General features: G+C 35.1%; 1 protein-coding gene across 1 annotated transcript in view; it reads left to right on the top strand.

Annotated features, from left to right (window-relative positions):
• Positions 1-21613, top strand: part of LOC100870548 (1-phosphatidylinositol 4,5-bisphosphate phosphodiesterase epsilon-1) — a 96706-nt gene that overhangs the window by 25065 nt on the left and 50028 nt on the right. The window contains exon 3 of the mRNA XM_086904050.1: positions 3028-3063. The gene's annotated coding sequence lies outside the window, so the exon portion shown is untranslated. The remainder of the gene's footprint in view (positions 1-3027; positions 3064-21613) is intronic.

Below are 21613 nucleotides of genomic sequence, written 5' to 3'. Positions count from 1 at the left end.
GCAAATTTCAAAGAAAAAAATAATTTTTCCTCGTCAAAATTCGTTGCCACCATATTGCAGGACATCAAATATCGCACGACTTTCAAACGTAACTTTCTTTCCGTGCATTATACGCCTCCATACATATTCATGAAAATTCATCATTTCTTTCAGAAGTGTTTGCACTTCTACAAACTAGTTTTTGCCAAAACGAAAAATGATTTCGTTATTGGCGTTATATACGAACTACATTTTAAATTTCGTTGAATTTTTTTCTTTTTTTTTTCTCTCTCTTTTTTCGCTCGAATTCGTGTCGTAACTTCGACTCATGAATATATATCAATGGTTAAACCGGATAAAGCATTTAAGCGATAAAATATTTTATGCATCCTTCAAATTGTTTAAAAAATTCATTTTAGAGAGATCTAAATATCTAACCCGATAGTTAATTCAAATAAATTCGTAAATGTAGAAATTTCATTTCTACGGGGAATAAATTCAAAAAAATCTATAAACGCGATGTATATATTTCAATTCGACAAAAGATCGGCAAGAACTTCGTATCCTATCATCGTCGCGAGTTTACGCACTCGTTTCACTCGTTCCGATCATTTGAGAAGAATTTTCACCGCGGTAAAAATAAGTTATATGCGAACATATGGGATATCTAACCTCACTTCGAAGGATACACGCAAATCCCTATAAGAGAATTGTCAGCTATTTTCCCTCCGTGTCGATCCAATCGATTTCTAAAATTATACACAAGAAAGAAGAAATTGATGAAGAAACGCTTGACGAAGCAAAGAATTAAACACAAATTCTTCGTTCTCTTTTTTAATATCAACGATAATAATACGATCAGATGTCAGAAAGGAACATCGATTAACAAGTCACTCTACCTGACAATCGATCGTTACATATTTAAGTCTCGAACGTGCGATGTATCTTCAAAGCGTTGATACAGTTGCAGAAAATCGTTACCTTATATTTGCTCTCCCTCGTTTCCTTCATTTTTTATTCACCATCGCTATAGATATATCATTTAAACGTAAACAATTTTCGTGTCGCGAGGAACATAAACGAGGTGAACGTAACGATTTCAGAGCATGTATTATGCAAAACTTGGTTCGTAAAACTTGTACGGTACACAGTCATCTCGTTTCGTCGACGACGCAGCGTATTCTTATAAAAGCTTGCATAACACGGTATAGTTGTATAGTTACATTTCAATGAACGTTACATTCTCGCGTGGTTGTCAGAAATGACTGTTAAAGCCACCAAGTGTTATGGAACTATCGATAAGGTCCATGTTACGTAAAAAGGTGTGAGAATGCATATCGTCGCTCGAAAGTGTTGGGACGCTTCGTTCTAACAAGCATCTGAAAAACATTGCGAAATCGGTTAATAACACCGATATTCGATGTATCCACGTAATAATTTTGCGTCAAAAAAAATATTAAATGGTTAAACGCTAAATAGTTAATAATAATCTTTATAAACTTCTTTCATTTTTTTTCTTCTATATGATGCCATATAATATTCAAAGTATCTCAAATTGAAAAAATAAAAATTTCTAATTATTTCAATTTCTATGAATTGTATTTCTTCAAATCGTAATTTTTCCTTCATCTGTTAACAATTTATCCATGTATCCCTCGATTGAACGAAATATAAGGAATCGCGTCAAAATCTGTGTTAGATCTATTCTAAAAATTCAAAACGTATAAATCGGTAATAGCCAATTGTAGTAACAAACCAAGTCAATTGCAGATTGCACTCGACCCAAGCAATAAGGTCATTCCGCTTGGTTTCGTACCGATTGCCGCCCCATTCGATTCGATATTAACTTGGTGAACCCATTTCTGTTTTTCTCTCCTTGAACAATGCCGCCTCGTCGCATCGAATCCGCTTTTTTTATTTTCTATTTTTTCTCTTTTTCTCTCTTTCTCTCTCTCTGTGTTCTTCCTCCGTTCTTCCTCTTTCACGTAACAATTCGAATTCACAATTTGCCGCGATTCGACCTATCCCATCCGTCTAGAGGCTGGCTGTGTACAGCCGAGGCTAATTTAAGAAATCAATTAAAGTCGTCCATGGTTAATGGCATCGAATGGCATCGCGTCTCGTCGCCATCGAAACTGTTTTTAAACTTTCACCCGCAAAAGCGGCCGATCTAAATCCATCATCGACCGGTGTGTGTGTGTGTGTATGCGTGTTGGGACGATTGAAATTGCATTTTCTCGCTCGAACGACCGATTTGGTGACAATGGTAAAAGTTTGTTGCTCTCTTCTTCTTCTTTTTTTTTTTTTTTTTTTAATTTCGACTTTTGAAGTATAAATCAGCCACGGCGTGTTAAACCACCGCTATATTGTTTTGACTTTTTTTCGGATACGTTGTTTAAATTTAATTTGAGAAGGAACAGAGGTGTGCAACTTTCGAGAAGTACGTTTAAACACGATGTGTATAGGGGGAGTGAATAAAAATCTTTTCCTTTCAACCTGATTCTATTAATTGGTGTGTCTTGCAAATATGTTTAATATTCGTAATATTCTTTTTAATAAATAGAATAAATTAATTATTTCACGTGATAAAAATAAAAATTTTTCTATTACTCGCGATTTAAAATTCGCATATTGAAGATATTCGAACGGTGGACCAATATAGAATTTCATTAACTTTATTGATACACAGAAGGGGAAATTCAAGATTCAATCTAAAGTAACTTTCCATTTCGTATTCTGGGAAAGAGTTGTGCAAACACAACATTCGTGCTTCGAGAGAAATTGGCGCGCTCTGAAAATATTTTAAATTCACAGCGGCGGAAAATTGTGCGAAGACTAAAACTCTATCTTCCAAATATTCGATCCGCTAATCGAATCACTTTTCTATATCGATTTCGCTATTTTCGATTTCGCGCGAATTGTATTGTATTTCCTTTTGATTGCCAGCATCACGCGTTTATCACTAACAGATCGACCGATTTATTCGTCTCTCATTTATTATTTTCAATACCATCAATAATTAATAATTTGATGTTTATTTTGTTGCAGCTGGAGTTATTCACAATCGCGTGCAAACATGTCAACGTGAGTAGGCAAATTTATTTTTTCTTTGAGTATATATTTAATTTAATAATAATAATAATAATAATAATAATAATAATAATAATAATAATAATAATAGAAATATCAATAAGAAAATAGAAATTGGAGAATCGATTCTTATTAAAGTTTTCTTCTTATTAATAAATTATAGCACAGCGTTATAATTTTTCTTCTTCTTTCTTTTTTTCTTCATATTTTCAAAAGTCTATTGGTCTATACTTTTTGAAACGTATTTATACGGATTCCTTCGTATCAATTTGGCAATCAATTTGAAACTAAATGTTCAGTTAAAATTTCAGGAAACGAGACTAAGCTTCTACCTCATTAATGCCTCATTATTACATCATTACTCGTTCCTCCTCGACTGTTATACGATCGAGGACATTCTCGATAGAATTAAATATCTACGATCGAACGTCTTAATTAATATTTAATAAAAAGGACAGACTCGTTCCATTCTTTCCTTACGCTCGAGTAACAAATCAGAATTTTAACGAACGCAACAATTTTTCCAAAATATCCTTTATTATGTTGTTAGGAACAAAATTTATTCCCGACAAATTATGTAAAATAACAAAAATTGATTCAACCTCTTTACCTATAAGCATAATATTTACAGAATTTTCATTTTAATTGTTTAATCCGTCTCGAGATATCTCATCGCCTGCTAAAACATGCGAAACGAGATCCGAAGCAACATTGGATTCCTCCCTGGTTGAAAAGTTTTCATTCGCAATTATCGTTGCCGTTAATTATTCGGCCGATCGAGGAAAATTTGCGGAGATAACGAGATTGTTGCGCCGAAAATTTCATAATCGGTGCATTATCGGACGAAAATTGGACGAAAAGTAAAGGAAACACAAGGGCGTGCCTGTCCACCACTCGTCTCGAAAAAACCCATCGATTTTCGAATTTGCGGTTTTCAGCCGCGGAGTTTAAAGCGAAAAACTGATGAGAAAATTCCACGGTTACTCGGTTGGCTGTAACGCTATTAAAGGGACCAGACGTTACCCAGACCCAGCCGGAAATTATGAATGCCTATCGCGATACATCATTCGATATTTCCGCCACGCTGCCTCAGAGCACATCCTCCCCGATCAAGAAAACCGATCCGATCGAAATTTTGTGGAATTTAAACTCCCATGTCTCTCTCGTTTCCCATTTTCCCTTGTTTCTCTTCTTTCTTTATTTTCCTTTAAAAGTCGACGCGCGCAGGGAACAGTTGCAAGTTTGTTGGTTTTGTAGATAGGAATAAGATTCCACAGTAGACAATATTGCTTATGCACGATCTTCTTGGATAAACTGGTAAATAAACACGTTGGACGTGTAGACAGGTAGAAAGGAATATCGTTTGAAGTAAATGATTTTTTCCAACTCGCTATCGATACCACCTTTTATTCCGATATATTTTTGCTTATCCATAATTTTATTAATAAATTCTCTTTTTTCGCAACATCGTCGTTCACGTCGTCGATCACAGAATATTAACACCAGGAGGGAGGAGGGAGGAGCTTCGAGCGAGAGTCTCGTTTGAAAACGTTCCTATGCAAATAGGGGCGGCCGATTTAAGCGCCCGTGAAACGAACAATTTACAATAAAAAAAACGTGCACTTTTAATTTCGCGTCACGAGAAGCGTCGCTCTATTTATAACTGTGTCAGCCGCCATTATAAAGCTCCCCGCTTTGGATAAACATTCGTACGGTTCATTTCGATATTGCGTCTTTCCGCGAAACTTTTTTATGAATTTTTCAGATAAAATTTATCCCTCCCCCTTCCTCCGCTGCATTTTTTTTGCCCCAACTTTGGATGCAAAAAAACAAGACGGCAAAGCAGAGGCAACATCCAGTCTCCACGATGTTTCAATCATTACGATAGGAAATTCGCCCGTGTTTCGTTGCAATTATTATTAAATTTCCAGATCTTTCTTGATGGATCTTTTTTTTCTTTTTTTTTTACGATTAGAGAAAATTCAACGATTGTTCGAAACGAAATATTTATCGTCGAAAAATCTGCGTTAACCTTCGTGTTTACATTCGATCGTTTCGGATTCATAGATTTCCGTAGTTCGTACTCCGCGTTCTCCGGTATCCACGGAATGCGAATTTTATCGAACATTCCATAGATTTATTATCGATGTCGCGGAGAAATCTTGCTCGTGTCGATACACACGTAGATGGAACACGATTCTTCGAAAGTTAAATTATAACGAAATTATTAAACAATTTGTATTTTATGGAATCGATTATCTTCAAACTTAATTCAAAGTTGAACATCGACTTGATTCAGCATGGTTGAAGAAGAAAGGAGGATGAAGGGAATCGAGGAAGTAAAAGGAAGCGCAAAGAAGGGAAAAATACGCGAGGAAAAAGGAAAAGGCGTTCAGATGCCGCGCGTATCGCATATACTTCCAAGGTTGCGCGAGGATGGAGAAGGAAGAGGGGAAGAAAGTTTTTAAAATTAACCTTTTTAAAATTAGATATGTTGATCTCGGGCGTCGCGTTTTTCACGTTAAACAGTCTCACGAATTTCCGAATGCTTCCGTGCCGATTCATCCAGAGATTTTTCGGTCGATCGACATTGGCGCGTATTGTGTCGTGACGCTTGTGTCTTCCCAAGTTTTTTACGCGTCTCGTTGTTGAGAAACGATTCTCCACTTGTAATCTTTGAACCACAATCCGAATTCCGCCGCGATATAAAGAGAGAGATATAAACGAAGAAATTATATGCGAGAAACGATAGAGATATTTTGTGAAAATTGATAGATAAACTTCGAAAAGATTCGATGAAATTCGTTTAAACGGATAAGAAGCATTAGTTTGAATTTTCTCGCCACGATAAATAAATTGTGACGATTGGTGATTGATGTCGAAGGGATCGAGCATGAAGCTTTCGTTAAGAATATAATTCCGGAGCAAAGTTTTGGAAGTTTGAATTTGCAAAAGCGAAACGAATCCAAGAAGAAGAGAACGATGACTTCAAGTCGGATAAGAATAGCTGCCCTGCTTTCTTGGTATAATTTATATTTTTTTTTTTCAACGTTTCTTCTTGAAATTTCTCGTTTCGAGAAATTTAATCGAATTGAAAAAAAAAAAAAAAACGTGCGATGTATTTTTGTCCTTTTAAAAGAAGGAAGAGGTGATACACTCGTCGAATCGAATGCGTGATTTATCGCGCAAGGTAGGACGATTTACAACACAACGAAAGGAAGAAAAATAGGGAAAAGGACGGTCACCTTTTTTTTCGTTTATCTACAGCTGTCCACCAGCTGTCCGTCTTCGCTTATATTTCCCAATAAATTTCCGCTCGGCAGGGAATTTCATAGAAAGAAACGATTTTTCTTCGGTTCATTCACCAGCATCCAATTGAACAAAGGAAGATCAATACAATAATCGCGGTGGAATTCGTTCATAAAGTTATTTTCTGCCCGGAGGAGAGAACTTTAATCGGCCCTTTCTCGACGAAAAACAAATTTAAAATAACAGTTTCCACTCGAATATATCCAAATGGGTTATCGGTCGAAGAAGGAAGATTCGATCGATTTTCTTGGCGGTTCGAATTTTTCGAACAACGTTGCAAAATTTTCGAGAGGTAGGTTCGAGGAGGGAAACGAAAGAAACGGTGTACGGTGAACGATAATTCATTGATAACTCTACGGGTACGCTTTTATGCCGGTGAATAGAATTATCGAACGACGGTAAAGTGGTATGTGTAAGTGGTATCAGGGTTGAAAGGCTATTATACGCGAATATTGCCATCCACAAGTTACTGGACATTTAGTACATTTAAAATGAAAGTAAATTACGGTTATGAAGATAAAAAGAAAAGGGGAAAAGAAAAAAAGAGAGAAATATCTATTTTCTTCTTAAAAATAAAATATATCTCGTCGAATCAATATCCCTTGTAATGGAACGCAAATATACTTTTTCGAGTGGTGTGGTATAACAGTTTTCTATTATAACAATCGAAAGGAAATATTGAATCCTACTTTCGACTATCTGCATATAGGGAAAAATGTGAATATCGTGGATACAACGCGTGCAAATATAACGCGTGATAATAATTCGAGGCAAGAACAAGGCCTCTCCCCTTTCCTTTCTTTCTTCTTTCCCATTCACAGCTCGTTTATTGTTACCAAAAATGGCGATGACGCGCGTAGTCCTTCGCCAGCCCCCATGTCTAAATACGGTTAATGCTTTCGACGTTCTCGTGTGTCATCAGAGACGTTTACCAGGGAATGGACCTTATTTTCTGTCTTTGTGAAACTCTCGCTTTCACTCTTGCAATTTTCCATCCTCTTCTCTTCGTCGATGATTTTATAATCGAAGGAAATTCTCACGAGGAGAAATTTTCATTCGATAAGATTTGATAAAATATTTTTTTTTTTTTTTTAGGAATTTAACGGTACAGAAATTTAAGCCAATATTAGGAAGCGAATGAATCAGTGTCCAAGAATGTGGTGGTTTGTGAAACATTCTGTTTAATCGGCCATTCTTTTCATTTGGAACTTTATTCTTTAAGAACAGTTGCTCGTAGTTTCGACCCTCTTCCGACAAAAATTTACCGTGTGTCAATCACGAGGTTCTTCCATTTAGTTCTTGCTAGATATCGAGAAAAGAGAATAGAGGAAGGATGAGAGGAACAGCGGTAATCACTTCTTCCTGCAAACAAGAAAATCGATAGCGATATATATCGATTAAATAGTTTAAGAAGAAAGTTTACTACGTACTTCTCTCTTTAAGTTGTAACTTTTCTTCTTTGGCTTGCACGTGAATATATTTACAACGTAATAATAACAGATTAAGTAAGTTGTTATACGGATGATAGGAAGTCTGCAAAATTGATGAAAGTTGATCGAAAATTACACGTAATTTTATTTAACATTTACAGAGATTGTAAAATATTTATGTCATAATATTTTCATATGGAATATATAATTAATTTATTCGTGAATATTTGATTGCCCGTAATAACATTTAACGATTCTATTTGGACTATTTCGGTACAAATTTCACTTTTCAATATTCATCTCGATCGTGGAATACACGAAAACCCTTTTAGCAATTATTATTAGAAACGTATATGATTGGATAATAAAAAGTAGAAACGTTAGCAAGCAAGATTCAATACATAATTCAATACAAAATTTATTTATAACACGACACATTTATTTACGATAAAAACTTTGATAAAAAAATTTAAAAAAAAAAGAAAGAAAGAAAGAAGAAGAAGGAAAAAGAAAGAAAAGAAATCAAAATAAAACGCCGGTCTATAATAATACAGAGTTTTCGAGGTGCTAGTTTTCCAACTTGTTACCACGGAATTGCAAGTGTAAAAGAAGAAAGGCAATCAGGTCTGCCCTACTGGGACTCGAAGAGATAGTCATTCTCCGTCACGAAAGAGAGCGTAAAAAACCACGCCATCGAACATTCTTTCGTGCTTGATATTTCTCCTTATTTTTCTTCCACGAGCCTACCCGACTTTTTCTCCAGAAACCTCTTTCCAATTCCCTCTGCATCGAACATTTATCTTTGTCCTCTGTACAAACGATCGCGTTTCGATAGGTCCATGTTTTTTTTTTCTTCTTTTTTAAATTTTTTACGACTCTGACCTTTTCTCTCTCTCTCTCTCTCTCTCTCTCTCTCTCTCTCTCTCTCTCTCTCTCTCTCTCTCTCGCATATCATAGTTGCGAAATATCGATGTGTAACGATACACTCGATAAAATCAATGATATAAATTACCATGGTAATTCGATCACCAATCGCCATCCAGTTTTCAATTAGCATTAATTTCGATGAAGAATAGATTGAATATTACAGTCATAATTACGGTTGGCATTAATTGAAGATATTAAATCGAAACTGCGTGATTGAAATCGCGTTATTATCGTATATTATTCTTTATCCTCTTATCTTGGAATACGATCGGTTAATAGTGTGATAAATTTTGTTTATTAACAAGAGTGGAAAAAAAAAAGAAGAAGAGGAGCGAATCAATTTTCTATAATATCGAGTTCAAACAAGTTCGTTCGTTCGAGAAGAAGAGATGTTTATAAAGGGGTATAAACTAGGAGTATTTATTTTATTAATACAGAGGAAAACAAACTCGATAAAACGATGGACTAATTGTAAGGGGGGAGGGGGGTATATATATATAAATCGCTTTAAACGCGAAGCTGCCTATTGATCAGTCGATTCAATCGAAATTTACGATGCGCAGAACAATAAGCGTAGGAAACATGGCCGCATATCGTAACAGGAGAAAAGGAAGTTTTCGATTGTGCCTGCCTTTGCATTATATACCGACTGGGACTAACTTTCGTCTCTTTGTGAAAACACGTTCGTATTCGGTGATAGCCTCGACAAAAGAGGTGAACGCTTTTTTAACTTCCCTTTGCTGTTTCCTCCCTCTCCCTCCCCCCCCCCCTCCTAGAAATATCGAGGTTACACGACAAACTGCTTCCTCCTCTAGCTCCTCCCTTTTTCTAATTGTTCCAACAAACGAAACAGCGAGCTCGAGTGTTTATGAAAATTGCTCGAGCATCGTCGTCTTATTCTTATTCGCGAGTTCAAAAGCTATTTTCTATTGGTGAAAAAATTCAAATTTATATATATATATATAAATTCGTTTCTCTACGATTAACACTTAGTTCCCTGTAACTAACCATTGCTAACTTTTCGAATTCCGCTTCAGACCTCCGCAACGTTCAATTTCGAATCACCACGAATGAAAAAAGAAGAAGAAGAAGAAGAAATCGCGCGAACAATCAAACTCCGCTTTTCAAATTTTACAATTTCACGATCAAAAAGGTTTTACAACAAAAAAAAAAAAAGATCCTTTACACGATCGTTCAATAGAAATAAATCAACAAGTATCTCTCGACTCAACCCCTCGATCCAAGTTTCCGAGCAATTAAACGGAGCAAAAAAACAAAATACTCGTACAACAAATTCATCATTAATACCGTTCCGTTGATACGCGTCCTTATTTCCCTTATTAATCGACAGTCAATTTGCCTTTAGTACACCGCACTCGTTCGCTTTTACTCTCTCTCTCTCTCTCTCTCTCTCTCCCCCCTTTTATACCGTCTGACTATCGTCGACAATTTCCACTCGTACCATCTCCCTCGCCCACGTTCCATCTCTCTCCGACCCGTTCGACACCCGTCTCACGCACACTGCATTACCGACACGGATCGAATGCGATTCCGCCGTGAGTGAACCATTGTCCGTGGTAAATCGTTCCATCGGATCCGCGCCGGGTTTATAAGTATCGAGGGTAACGTTACAAAGCGCGAATCGGTATCCTTTTGGACGCACCGTTATGCACGCGTGGGACGAATGCCGCCTATGCGTATATATGTATCTCGGTGCAATTACGTTTCGCGTAGTTGCGTTCGTGCGCGTGGAGAGAAAGAGATATATATATATATGTATATATGTATATACATACGGTGGGATAACTTGCGTATTTTCTGGGTCATCCTCTCCATTATCAAAGAATTCAGGTCTTGGCGTACGCGAAATGCGAGCGTAAACTCGTTTTTTAAACGGAATTTCACTCTCTACGTTTCGTGTAAGCAATTAAAAAAGAGTTATACGCGTTATGTCGAGGGTTTGCAGGCTTAGCGAGAGCAATAAGGGGTGACGATAAATTGGAGAATACGGATGGTTCGATTCGAGGGGGTGTGGACGAGAGATGGTGGCTTTAATTTCGAGGAAAGACGATGCTTATTTCGTTTGTGGCGCAAGTGGAATAAATGTTTCAAGTTGTTATGCTATATGAAATAATGGATCGTTTCGATGGAAAATGCGAACTTATTTCCTTTTTAGCTTGGAGCGAATTTTTTTAAGCATCATTTTGACGGAAAGAAAACGAAGAATTAAGAATGGTTGTGATGCGAAATTGTTTTTTTTTTTTTTTTTTTTTTCGTTCGTTTCTTGAATGTTTCTCGAATTCGAAATGTTTTGCTTCCTTTCATTAGTGAAGTAGAATTTTCGATAAATATATATAGTCAAAGAAACAAATATTTCCCTATTGAAATTTATTTCAATAGCGCTCTCGTATTTCATTTCTGCATTTAATACCAAATATACCAAGAATAAATATTCATACAATATGGTATAAGTACGTGTATACATAATTTATAAAAGAATCGATATATCAATGTTTCTTTAAAATATGTATATTTCGGTTGATATAATAATAATAATTATATGTAAAAAGTTTCAAGTATCTCGTTAAAATAAACAATAATAATACAAATCTCCTAAATATTGAATTGATTAAACTTGTTCGATTGAAAATTGTGTTCGATTTCGTCATGAAAAAGCGTGAATTGAACGTGAAGATCTTTTTTTTTTTTTTTTTATATTTCGTTTTTTTTTCTCGAGCAAACTTCAAACTTTTCTCACGATTTATATCCATCTTTACAAAGAGGAGGTCACGAGAAAAAAGAGGGGGAGATTGTCGATACAATTTAGCCCTGAACATACCGAAACTGATTGCGAAGGGTGCACCTCCCATGGGGATAATGTAGTTTACAGATATGGGAAAGAGAAATAACAAAGTACGGAATGTAAAAGCTTACCTGCTCTGTCCATCTTCAATCTTCTTTTATCATCGATCGTATCATCTCACCTTGCCTCTGTAAACATATTACGAGTGATCGGCACCTTTTTCGCCTGAGATATCCTCTTTTGGACCGGGCTTGTCCAAACTAAATAGGATTAAAAAAAAAAAAAAAAAAAAAAAAGAGAGAAAAAAAGAAGGCTTACTAAAATTAAAGCAAAAGAAACAAACTTTTATATTATATTCATATTTTAATCCATAATAGTATAAAGATATGAATTTATTTTTGATACTTTGATTATTGATAAGTTAAATAAGAAAATGAAGATTCACAAAGGGTTCTGAAAGAATTCACAAAGGGATCTGAAAATTAAAATTAAAAAGGAAAAAGAAAAGAAAAGAAATATTTTCATCGTTAAAATTTTAACTCTCATTCGTGAGAAGAAAGAGATTAAAATTTCACGTGTAAAAATAATAATAAATCCACACTTCTCGATATTTTAATAGAAATAATACTCGCAATATACTCTGATAATTGGCGTAATCGCGATCCTCACACTTTTGTATCCAAAATATTCGTTCAAAAATGTAGGAACGCCGTGTAATCTCGTGATACACGTGTTCCTGTTATCGATCTCCCGCAACGTTAACCTCCGGCTGTTTTTAAACCACTGTCAACTACAGCTCAACCATTGTTGTACAACAACCACTTGTAAACACACATCATTTTCGCGTTAATTTTCGCATTATTTTATACTTTTATACAACATTATCTTTTCACCTATTTATCGTTAAGAGACTAGATTAGATTTTGGGGAAAGAAAAGTTGAAAATTGCGGAGCACGGTCTCGTTTGGAAGAGAGGTGGATAATCGATACGATACAAGCGCACGTTTAAGTACGCGTGTCGTATCAACGTGCTCGTGTAATTTGAGTTTTATCATCTCGTCGTGAAGAATACATAAGAGGAACGTTCATAAAGAGTATTTATCCGCTCCAGAAAGAACAATAACGAGTGGATTGGATTTGGCGAGTTTTCAGGGAAAAAAAAAAAAAAAAAAAAAAAGAAACATGAAGGAATTTACGATTACGTAAAGAAATTTGCTCGATATATATTTTTTCGTTGAAAAGCAATTCGTAATCTCTCGTCGAAAATGTGAATAATTAGGAAAAGGCCATTCTATTTTGTTTTATTTCGCTTCGAATTGAAAATCTGAAACGCGATATCGTTCGAGGGAAGAGTTATTAGTCGAACTTGCGAAATTGGACGAGGAACTGAAAAAGAAGGCCGCGATTGTTCCAAAGATTTCAAGTATCGCAAAGAAAACAAAAAGGAGCGTGGAAACTATTACGCGCGGAGAACATCTCATTGTTGAGAAAGCTTGTGGATTCGCGGAACGCGGCCAGAAGCTCTTAAAATTTCAAAACTTTTGATCACTTTCGTGTTCGCCGCTAAAATTCTCCAAAAGTCGTCGTCCCGAATTTCAAAAGTTTTTTCTGTTATTAATATTAAAAAATAGGGAGGGAGGGAGAGGGAGAGAGAGAGAGAGAGAGAAATAAAATCCTTTCGATTTCGAATTAATGCAATTACAACTCGATTACGAGAATGGAACGAAACATCAAAGAGATCATCTCTCGAATGAATTTGATGGATACGTGTATTACAATTCGTACGGTTTGTTTAAAACTCGCCCATGCAAAAGGGAAATATGTGGGTGTACAGTTCAAAGTAGAAAATTCTGATAAAACAAATCGACTTTGACCGCGCACGCGTTCGGTATAAAAAGATCAAGATGTCACAAATATTTAATTCGTCCTTTTGTTCAATTTAATCATCTGTTAATAATTATTCTTTAGATATTTAAATTTTCTATTATGAATGTTATCATGATGAAAATATTCTTATAGCTTGATTGATTTTAAAATTAATAAAGACGATTTTAAAATTGCAAAAAAGTTGAATTGAATTCGAAGAAATATATATATATATATATATTATGTAAGAAAACGTATAAAGTGAATCTCTTGTGTAACGAGTAATTATTAAAAAAAAAAAAAAAAGAAGAAGAAGAAGGAGAGAGAAAAAAGACACACGAAATAAACGGTAAAGAAAGGAAAATAAGTAATTAATTTATCCGTACGCTGATCATGGAAACCACTTTGATGTCGGTTTTAATTAATAAACGGGTCTGTTATGTAGGAGCTTGCACATCTGGGATGCATTACTTGAACTGCAACGTGAGCTCGTTCAGGTAAAGTCGCATGAAATGAACGCGAAATTGCGTTACGTTCCTACAAATAACCAATATTAAATAATATTTGAACTGGAATTTTTTTTTTTTTTCTTTTCGAAACTTTAAGAAGAAGAAATTTTATGAAATTTATCACACGTAATGATAATATCGTCGTATCGTCGATTAATTTAATAAACGATTAATTTATTATTATTATTATTATACTTTCAAATCTTTCTCTCCGAATTTTGATATTTAAAATGAGGAGGAAAATTTCAACACTCCCCTAAAATTCTATTTTATCTCTACTTTATTTCTGAAAATGTTTTCAGAAATTTATATAAAATGACCGTATAAAACTAGTTTGTACCAACTAGTCGTTAGTTGGAAATTTTCTAGAATTTTTTTCTCTTTTTTTTTTTCTTCAAAGTACACAACCCGGAACAAAAATTGTTTTATACCCTATTTTACGTAGTTCGTAAAATTCATCACAATTTCATTCAAATAAAATAATCGTCGATCGGCAATGTCCAAGCACAGACACCTGTCCATTTTGTTGAATACCTCGATCGAGGTGATATATGCAAAATCCAGGTAGTGGAAGGTTGAACGTGACATTCTCGAGTGTTGCGATGTCACTGAAAGGGATTGATTGCTATTAGGGGCGTATATAGGCGCACGTTCCACCTTCTTTCTATCGCGTAATCTCTGCCATTTTCATTTTAAACTATAAATAATAAAAAAAATTCTAACTCTCCTCTACATCGTATTGATTTTTCTATTATTATTGCGATTTTAACGATACGAAAAAATAGAGAGAGAGAGAGAGAAAAATTTATCCTCGCGATATAACAATTAAAATTTTCTCCCGAGAAATTGGAAAAATTATTCATATACGAGCGATTCGAGTCGGACGAATCAAACAATTTCAATTAATGAGAAATTAATGTAAACGCTCAGTTTCAGCCCGCGAAAATAGCGGTGAAACGGTAACCGGTTGGAGTGGTGGGTAACCGGATATAATGCATAATTAATTAACGCGTAAAAATGTTCGTTGAATATACTATTCCACGGTGTTTACCGACTCATCAGTTTGGCGCGCAAGACAGCTTATTAACTGCAGCGCAGTGACCTCAATTTACCTCTAATTATTACGAAGTTACACTGTTATAAAGCGAACGCTCGGGCATAAAGGCTTTTAGGAAAATTGTTCGCGATTGTATTAATATTCTTAGGCGGGAGGAAGGCATATTAACCGATTCGACATTTTGTTGCTGCAACAGATCAAAGCGGTGATTGCTTACGTAACGAGGAAATCGTAAATGTCATCCGACATGGTCAAAGGCGCACCTTTGATTAAATATCGTGATTCAATTCGAACGTTCGTGATACCTTGAAAAAAATATCGCGAAATATTTCGAAAAGATAAATTCTATGCGATCGGCGATTACAACGATCGACGTTTGCCATCGCTTCGTCGAGATTATCTTAGAATTTAGATCTTTAGAAGTTTAAGCTTGGATTTAAGCGTTAAATTACACCGATTCTGAAATAATTATCGCGACGAATCGAAAATTATTGGAGAGAATAAAAAGGATCGCGCGTATCGATTCGATTTCAAAGAATTGGAGAAGAAGGATGGCGCGAAAATTAAACTGGCGCGTAAACAGCGGAGATGAACCAACGTCCAAACAAAGTTGGCCGCCAAATTAATTTTGGGCAACCGGGCAACGTTGAAGAGTGGATGGATGATCGAACGTGTGTGTTTAGTCTCGGACACGATGGACCGTAAACGTCCATGTTCGCCACCTTGTGACTATTTGTTTGAGTAATCGGCCGAGTGATTTCGAACGACTGCCGTTCGTTTCTTTCGAGTTGTCGCAACACTCTCGGATGTCGCAACGTTGCTCTCCACTGTCGCAAGATTGTTTTCGACGACCGAAGACCGACTACCTATCGAGATACCGGTATCGATCGCTTTTCGTCTGAAATTTTTTTCTCTCCTTACAATTGCGCAAATAGTAAGATCGATCGAGTATTCGTTCCGATGGATCGTTCGATTGGATATTTGAATAAATTTGTGTACGAAGGAAAAATGGAGGGGATCGATATCGAAACAGATAACGACGCGAGGACGATGACTATATTTGGCGGAGCGCTCCTGTCAAACAAAGTTTTTCTATTTTTCCTACTTTCACGTCCCTATCGAATGATCTAATTTATTCGTAGATTCTTTATGCCGGAAATATTTATATATTTATATCCTTTCGAACAACGTTTCTGCTTGGCTGCCTGGCGAATTCCTAAGATCTTTGTTACGTTACACGCGAGTCTCGTAATAAACTCGGTTTTAAAATCTTCGCGATGTCCTGAAATTTTATATAATTAATGGGTTATCGTAAAACGAAGCTGTTTATTATTAGTGCAATATTTCATATACCAAGGCAATAAATAATGCAAAGCAAAATCGTATCTTATTTCGCATAAACTCTTCAAGAATTTAATATGTTCTCAAAGCTTGAATCTTGGAATCGATAAATGGCAAGCTAAAATAAATTAAGAAATTCCATAATATTTTTCCAAGGCTTATTAAACTTAGTGTATACGTTTGGCGAAAAATCGAAGGAGCCTTTAATTCTTGATAAATACAAAAAAAAAAAAAAAGAAAAAAGGAAAAAAAAGATGGGAAACTGTTATTCACTTCATGTTTCACTTTATATTTTCTTGAAAATATCCATCCGATCGTACGCGTTGATTACCTATATTGGATACAAAATTTGATATAAAACGATCCATCGAAGAATAATCGAAAACGTTCAGGATTATAATCCAGGAGAAATCAGAAAGTTTCGCGAATCCGTACAATCGATGCATAAATAATCCAAAAAAATTAAAAAAGAAAAGAAAAAAATCTTGGATCTCAGATTCTTCGAGCGCGTGATTTAATCAGAAAGAGAGAGACAGAAAGAGAGATAGATGGAAGAAGAAATCTAAATCTATAAGAAGTCAGGACTGGCGGATGGCCAAGACTGAAGATCGAGCGTGTGCATCCACGTCTTCTTTCTCGGTCGTGATGGTGATGGTGGTGGTGGTGGTGGTGGAATCGTATTACCGTCTCGAAATTGATTAATAGCGTACCGCCGATACTTGGCAAGGGAAATGGGATGGTTAACATCGTGGTCACGTACGTTCCTGTTTACGTAGTAAAATAATACCGACTAGTTTCCCTCGCATCTGTGCCTTGCCACGCGAATACCCGCTTTTTTTCTTTCTTCCTCTTCTTTTCATTTTCCACCCCCATCTTCTCGTCTCCTCGACCGCCTCAATCTTCTTCTTCTTCTTCTTCTTTTTCCTTTTCTTCTTCTTTTTCCTCCCCCGTGGTTACGAGCCACGAGAATTCCACTTTGAGGAGTATATCAACACGCGAAACGTGGCAAAACGCGTCACGTAACTGGAAGAAGTCGTGAATAATGCAGAAATCGGAACAATTAATCGTAGCAATTTAGAAAGTGATTTATATGGGGAGGAAATTGAAATTCCGGGTTCAAATGAAATTGCGGAGATGGTTTAGATACGGTTTAGATCTCCGAGTGTGAAAAAGAAAGAAGAAGAAGTCGTTTGCGATTATTTAAATATTTAAATTAAGTAACTTTCCATCTCTATGAAAATTGTGCGCGAAAGTCTTCGAAAGTTATTTATTTGTTTATTTCACAATACTTTAAAGGCAAACAGATGATCCTCGATATTTCTTATTTCGCAAGAATCGAATAACGTCCCAGTTATATATATTACAATAGTTTTCACAATGCCCTTTTCAGTTCTCTACAGAATTGAGCAAGGATCTGTCGAATGAGAATCCGTAAAATGATATAAATATCGGATCTTATCGAACCGAAGAAATTCGTAGTAATCTCGTCGAAACTTGCCATTTCTCTGATCGTTCGAGGATTAACCGATGAGATCGAGGATCAGAACACGTTTCCTACGAGATTGATCCACTTGTTGTGAACGCTTCGTTACTGGAATTTTTTCTTTTTTTCTTTCTCTAATCCAATCTTAATCGGTGAAATAAATCGCCGCCAACGAATTTATTATTATTATTACTGTTATTCAATCAAAGTCCAAAGTCCAAGCTTCCTTTAACCCTTTCTGAAAGCGTTTCCTCGTCGATTTATCGGATATTCAATTTGAACAAAAGTACATCGGGGATAAATCGAACTCGAGGTTTTTCAAGTATTCTTGAAGGGACGAGAACGGATGAGAAATTTTTTTTTTTTAAAATTCGTACTCCAGTTTCGTATTACACGATATATTTATAGCGATGTAAAGCGCGCAACTTTCAGACGAAATCGCGGACCAAGTTTAGACACGATCCACTTCTTATGCCGGTGTAACTTTCGGCCGACTCGTCCACTTTTTTCCTCTTCGCCTCGTTCCTTTTTTCTCTTTGCCGGACAGAAAACGTTGGTGCTTCGACCCTGCTCGTGCAGCCCCTCCGATATATAAGTTTATCGGGAAATTTTTTTCTCGGAAAGGAATCGTTTAACGCTTGCAAAGCCCTGCTAGCTTTATATATGGAATTTGTGCAAAAGTAGATCTCGTTTTCGAATCTTTTCCAATATATATTATTTATTGATTTTCTCAATGTTTAGCCTTTCCAAGAAGAAAAATATCGCTCTGAATATTTTAAATTTAATATTTGATATCTCTAAAAGCCCATTTATTTCTTTAATTAAAAAATATAAGCGTGCACTTCATCCTAATTGGCGAGTAAAATTAATATGCCGAGTAAATAACAATCGAAAGCATCAGGAAGAATACTTTGCTTAATTCAATATTCCTCGCAGATTGACGAAAAAAAAAAAAAAAAAAAAGGAAAAAGAAAACGGCGAAGAAAACGGTGCTGGAAATATAAAACCCGATCTTGTTAACCGTTGGAGAATGTTAATTTACAATTACGAAGTAGATTAAAACGCGTATTGGTATCCGCTTTTAACACGCTTTTACACGCAATTTCATTTGTTCGAGGATCTCGCTTAGATGGATCATCAAGCTTTGATTACGTTCTGAGTTTTCAGAATTTGAAAGAAAAAAAAAAAGAATACTTCGTTTCTTGGAAAATCAGCTACTTATATCGGGATTCAGTGAAAAGTATTCGATAAAAATATTTTTTTGCGATAATTTAATTGTTAAGAAAAAGTCTTATCGAAAGAAATTACGTTCGCTAAATTACGAAGAAATTTATCTCGTTTGAGTTACATTCTTTAACTGGAACGATTTGAAATCGAAAAAGGAGGAGCAAAGCGTTGAATGTTTAACAGAGGACGTGAAATGAGGATCGAGATTAATTTGAACGTACGCAAGAATGTAGAAGAATTCACAAGTTACGTTTAATCGGGGAAGGGGAAAAAATTAATTTACAAAGATGATAATTGTGCGTCCGAGAAAGATCTAATTTTCGAGCGAGGCCTTAGTTATTATCAAATTGCGCGGGGAAAAAATAGAAATGGCAATACCGTTTTAAATGGGATTATACAATTTTCATCTTGTTAAGCCACCGAACAATTTTCCTCTCTTCTGGATGGTAAAAGAAATATGAAAGTGTTGAACACTTTGCACAACTTTGTCGTGATCACGTCGTCGGCTGAATTGTTAATAAGATTTCTCTATTAATGGAGAATAAGATAAATTATTCGTTTATAAATTTTAACATCGTCGAATTATCGATAAAAGGGAAAGAGAATGTTAAAATTTTCTTAACACTTGTAAACATTTATGTGGTTATAATTACGTTAAAATTATTAGTTATAGAATTGATAAAATTTTGTAATCAAGATTTCGACTTTACGACACGTAATTCATACTCGGTTGCTCGAAATGAAATATAAATTGGATATAAAATGTACAAAGGGATGCATGGTGCTCGAAAAAAGATGCTCGTAAGAGAAAATTATTTGCAATAAAACGGATAATATATATATGTCTGCCTTATATATATATATATTTTAATCGAATCGATAAATTTCTATGACTTTCATGCTATGAAAATCATGCGTATGCCCTACCTGTTACAGAGAAATTCTCGTTGAACATTGTTTGAAATACAATTTATACAAAGGAATTATGCAAAATTGTTTTCATATATTCTTGCCATTAAATTCTGCACGTTATTCTCATAATTACAGATTGACTGAGAGATCTTTGAAGTGAATGCGTAACAAAATCGTGTCATAAATGTTCGACATAACCGAGTTGGGATCCTGTCAAATATGATGCAGCGACCTCTGCTTTTTAGCATTTAATTAAATTCATTGTAATAACCGTACATTTTCTACGATTATTATTCCCTATTTTATAATTTTTTTACAACGTTATTTAACAATTAAAAAAAGATGTTTTCTTTAATTTTTCATCAATCTATTCGCTATTTATAAAAAAAAAAAAAAAAAAAAAGAAAGAAAGAAAAATTCCTAACGTTAACGTGGAAATTAAAAGCGTCGTCTTCACCAAATTCTATTTTTATTCGTTGAAAACACCCACTTAAGTATCAGATCGATTAGAAACACCCTCGCTTACCAAAGTTCGAGTTTAACCCCGTGAACTACACGAGAAATATTTATGTACCCCTGTGCGAGGTATCCGATGGGATTCGGATAGAAATGTACGGAATAATTTCACTGTTGGCCGACTTCTTTCTTTCAAAAAATATTCACACTCGTGCTTCGTGCAAAACGTATACATAAAACATTTTAAGACGAATAACCGTTTTTTTCTTTTTTTTTTTTTTTTCCTCATCTCGCGACACATTCCAGAATAATTATTACGTACGTAGTTTTATTTGCAACGTGAATTTGATACTTTTTCTTTTTTTTTTTTGTTATTACTCTATATACTTTCATATTCGTGTATATTTTTTTATAAGTAAATATACGATTTACTCCCGAAAAAAAAGAAATTTGGAATAAATTCAATGAACTTTTTTAAATAAGATTGTTGCGTGTCGCGCTCTTTAGCTGCGTATTTAGAATATTTCACTGAAATATCTTCAATAATGGAATCTTCAATATCGCGTATCGCAAATACTTACGTTTCCTTTAACGATTATTAGATATAGATATGTGTTGAGTTGATATTTCTAAAATTAACTCGTTTACTCGTTTCTTTTTAATATTCATTTATTAAATCCAACATTGTAATAACGATTTAAATTTTCTTACTACTTTCATAATTCAATTCTATTATTCCGATAAAGCGTTTTTGTAGAATAGAATTTTTTTCGCGAGTGCTAACAGGATTTATCGTTGAATCTGCAATTCTATTTCCTTTCTCACCCATATGCAACGGGAAACAAAAAGAGAAGGGAACAAAGGAAAAGAATCGAAATATCTTTTCTTTTATTTTTTAATATGCGATTGCTTTTATCGATGATTTATCAGTTTAAAATTTCTTCGCCCGAATCTTTTAATCTATCATTGCACCAATGCTTTTAAAATTAAGAAAAGAATTTCTATCCTCCTCGAACGTAAGCTTTCGAAGCTCACGGTGTAAACTCCCCCCCCTCCCCCCCTGATAGAAATCGTAAAGGGAATATGTAATTTGATTAATAATTCATTTTTTGGGTAACGATGACTGAGCATCTTGTTCCTTATTTCGTGTTTGATCGATCAATTTAACACGCTCGTGATTAAATTAAATTCATCGACAAGATGGAAGGAATAGAATTTTCGAGA

The sequence above is a fragment of the Apis florea genome, unplaced genomic scaffold (assembly GCF_048593485.1).
Source record: "Apis florea isolate Af1SG1 unplaced genomic scaffold, ASM4859348v1 contig_2293_pilon, whole genome shotgun sequence".
NCBI lineage: Eukaryota > Metazoa > Arthropoda > Insecta > Hymenoptera > Apidae > Apis > Apis florea.
The sequence above is the reverse complement of the archived record's forward strand: the minus strand, read 5'-3'. Positions and strand labels throughout refer to the sequence as shown.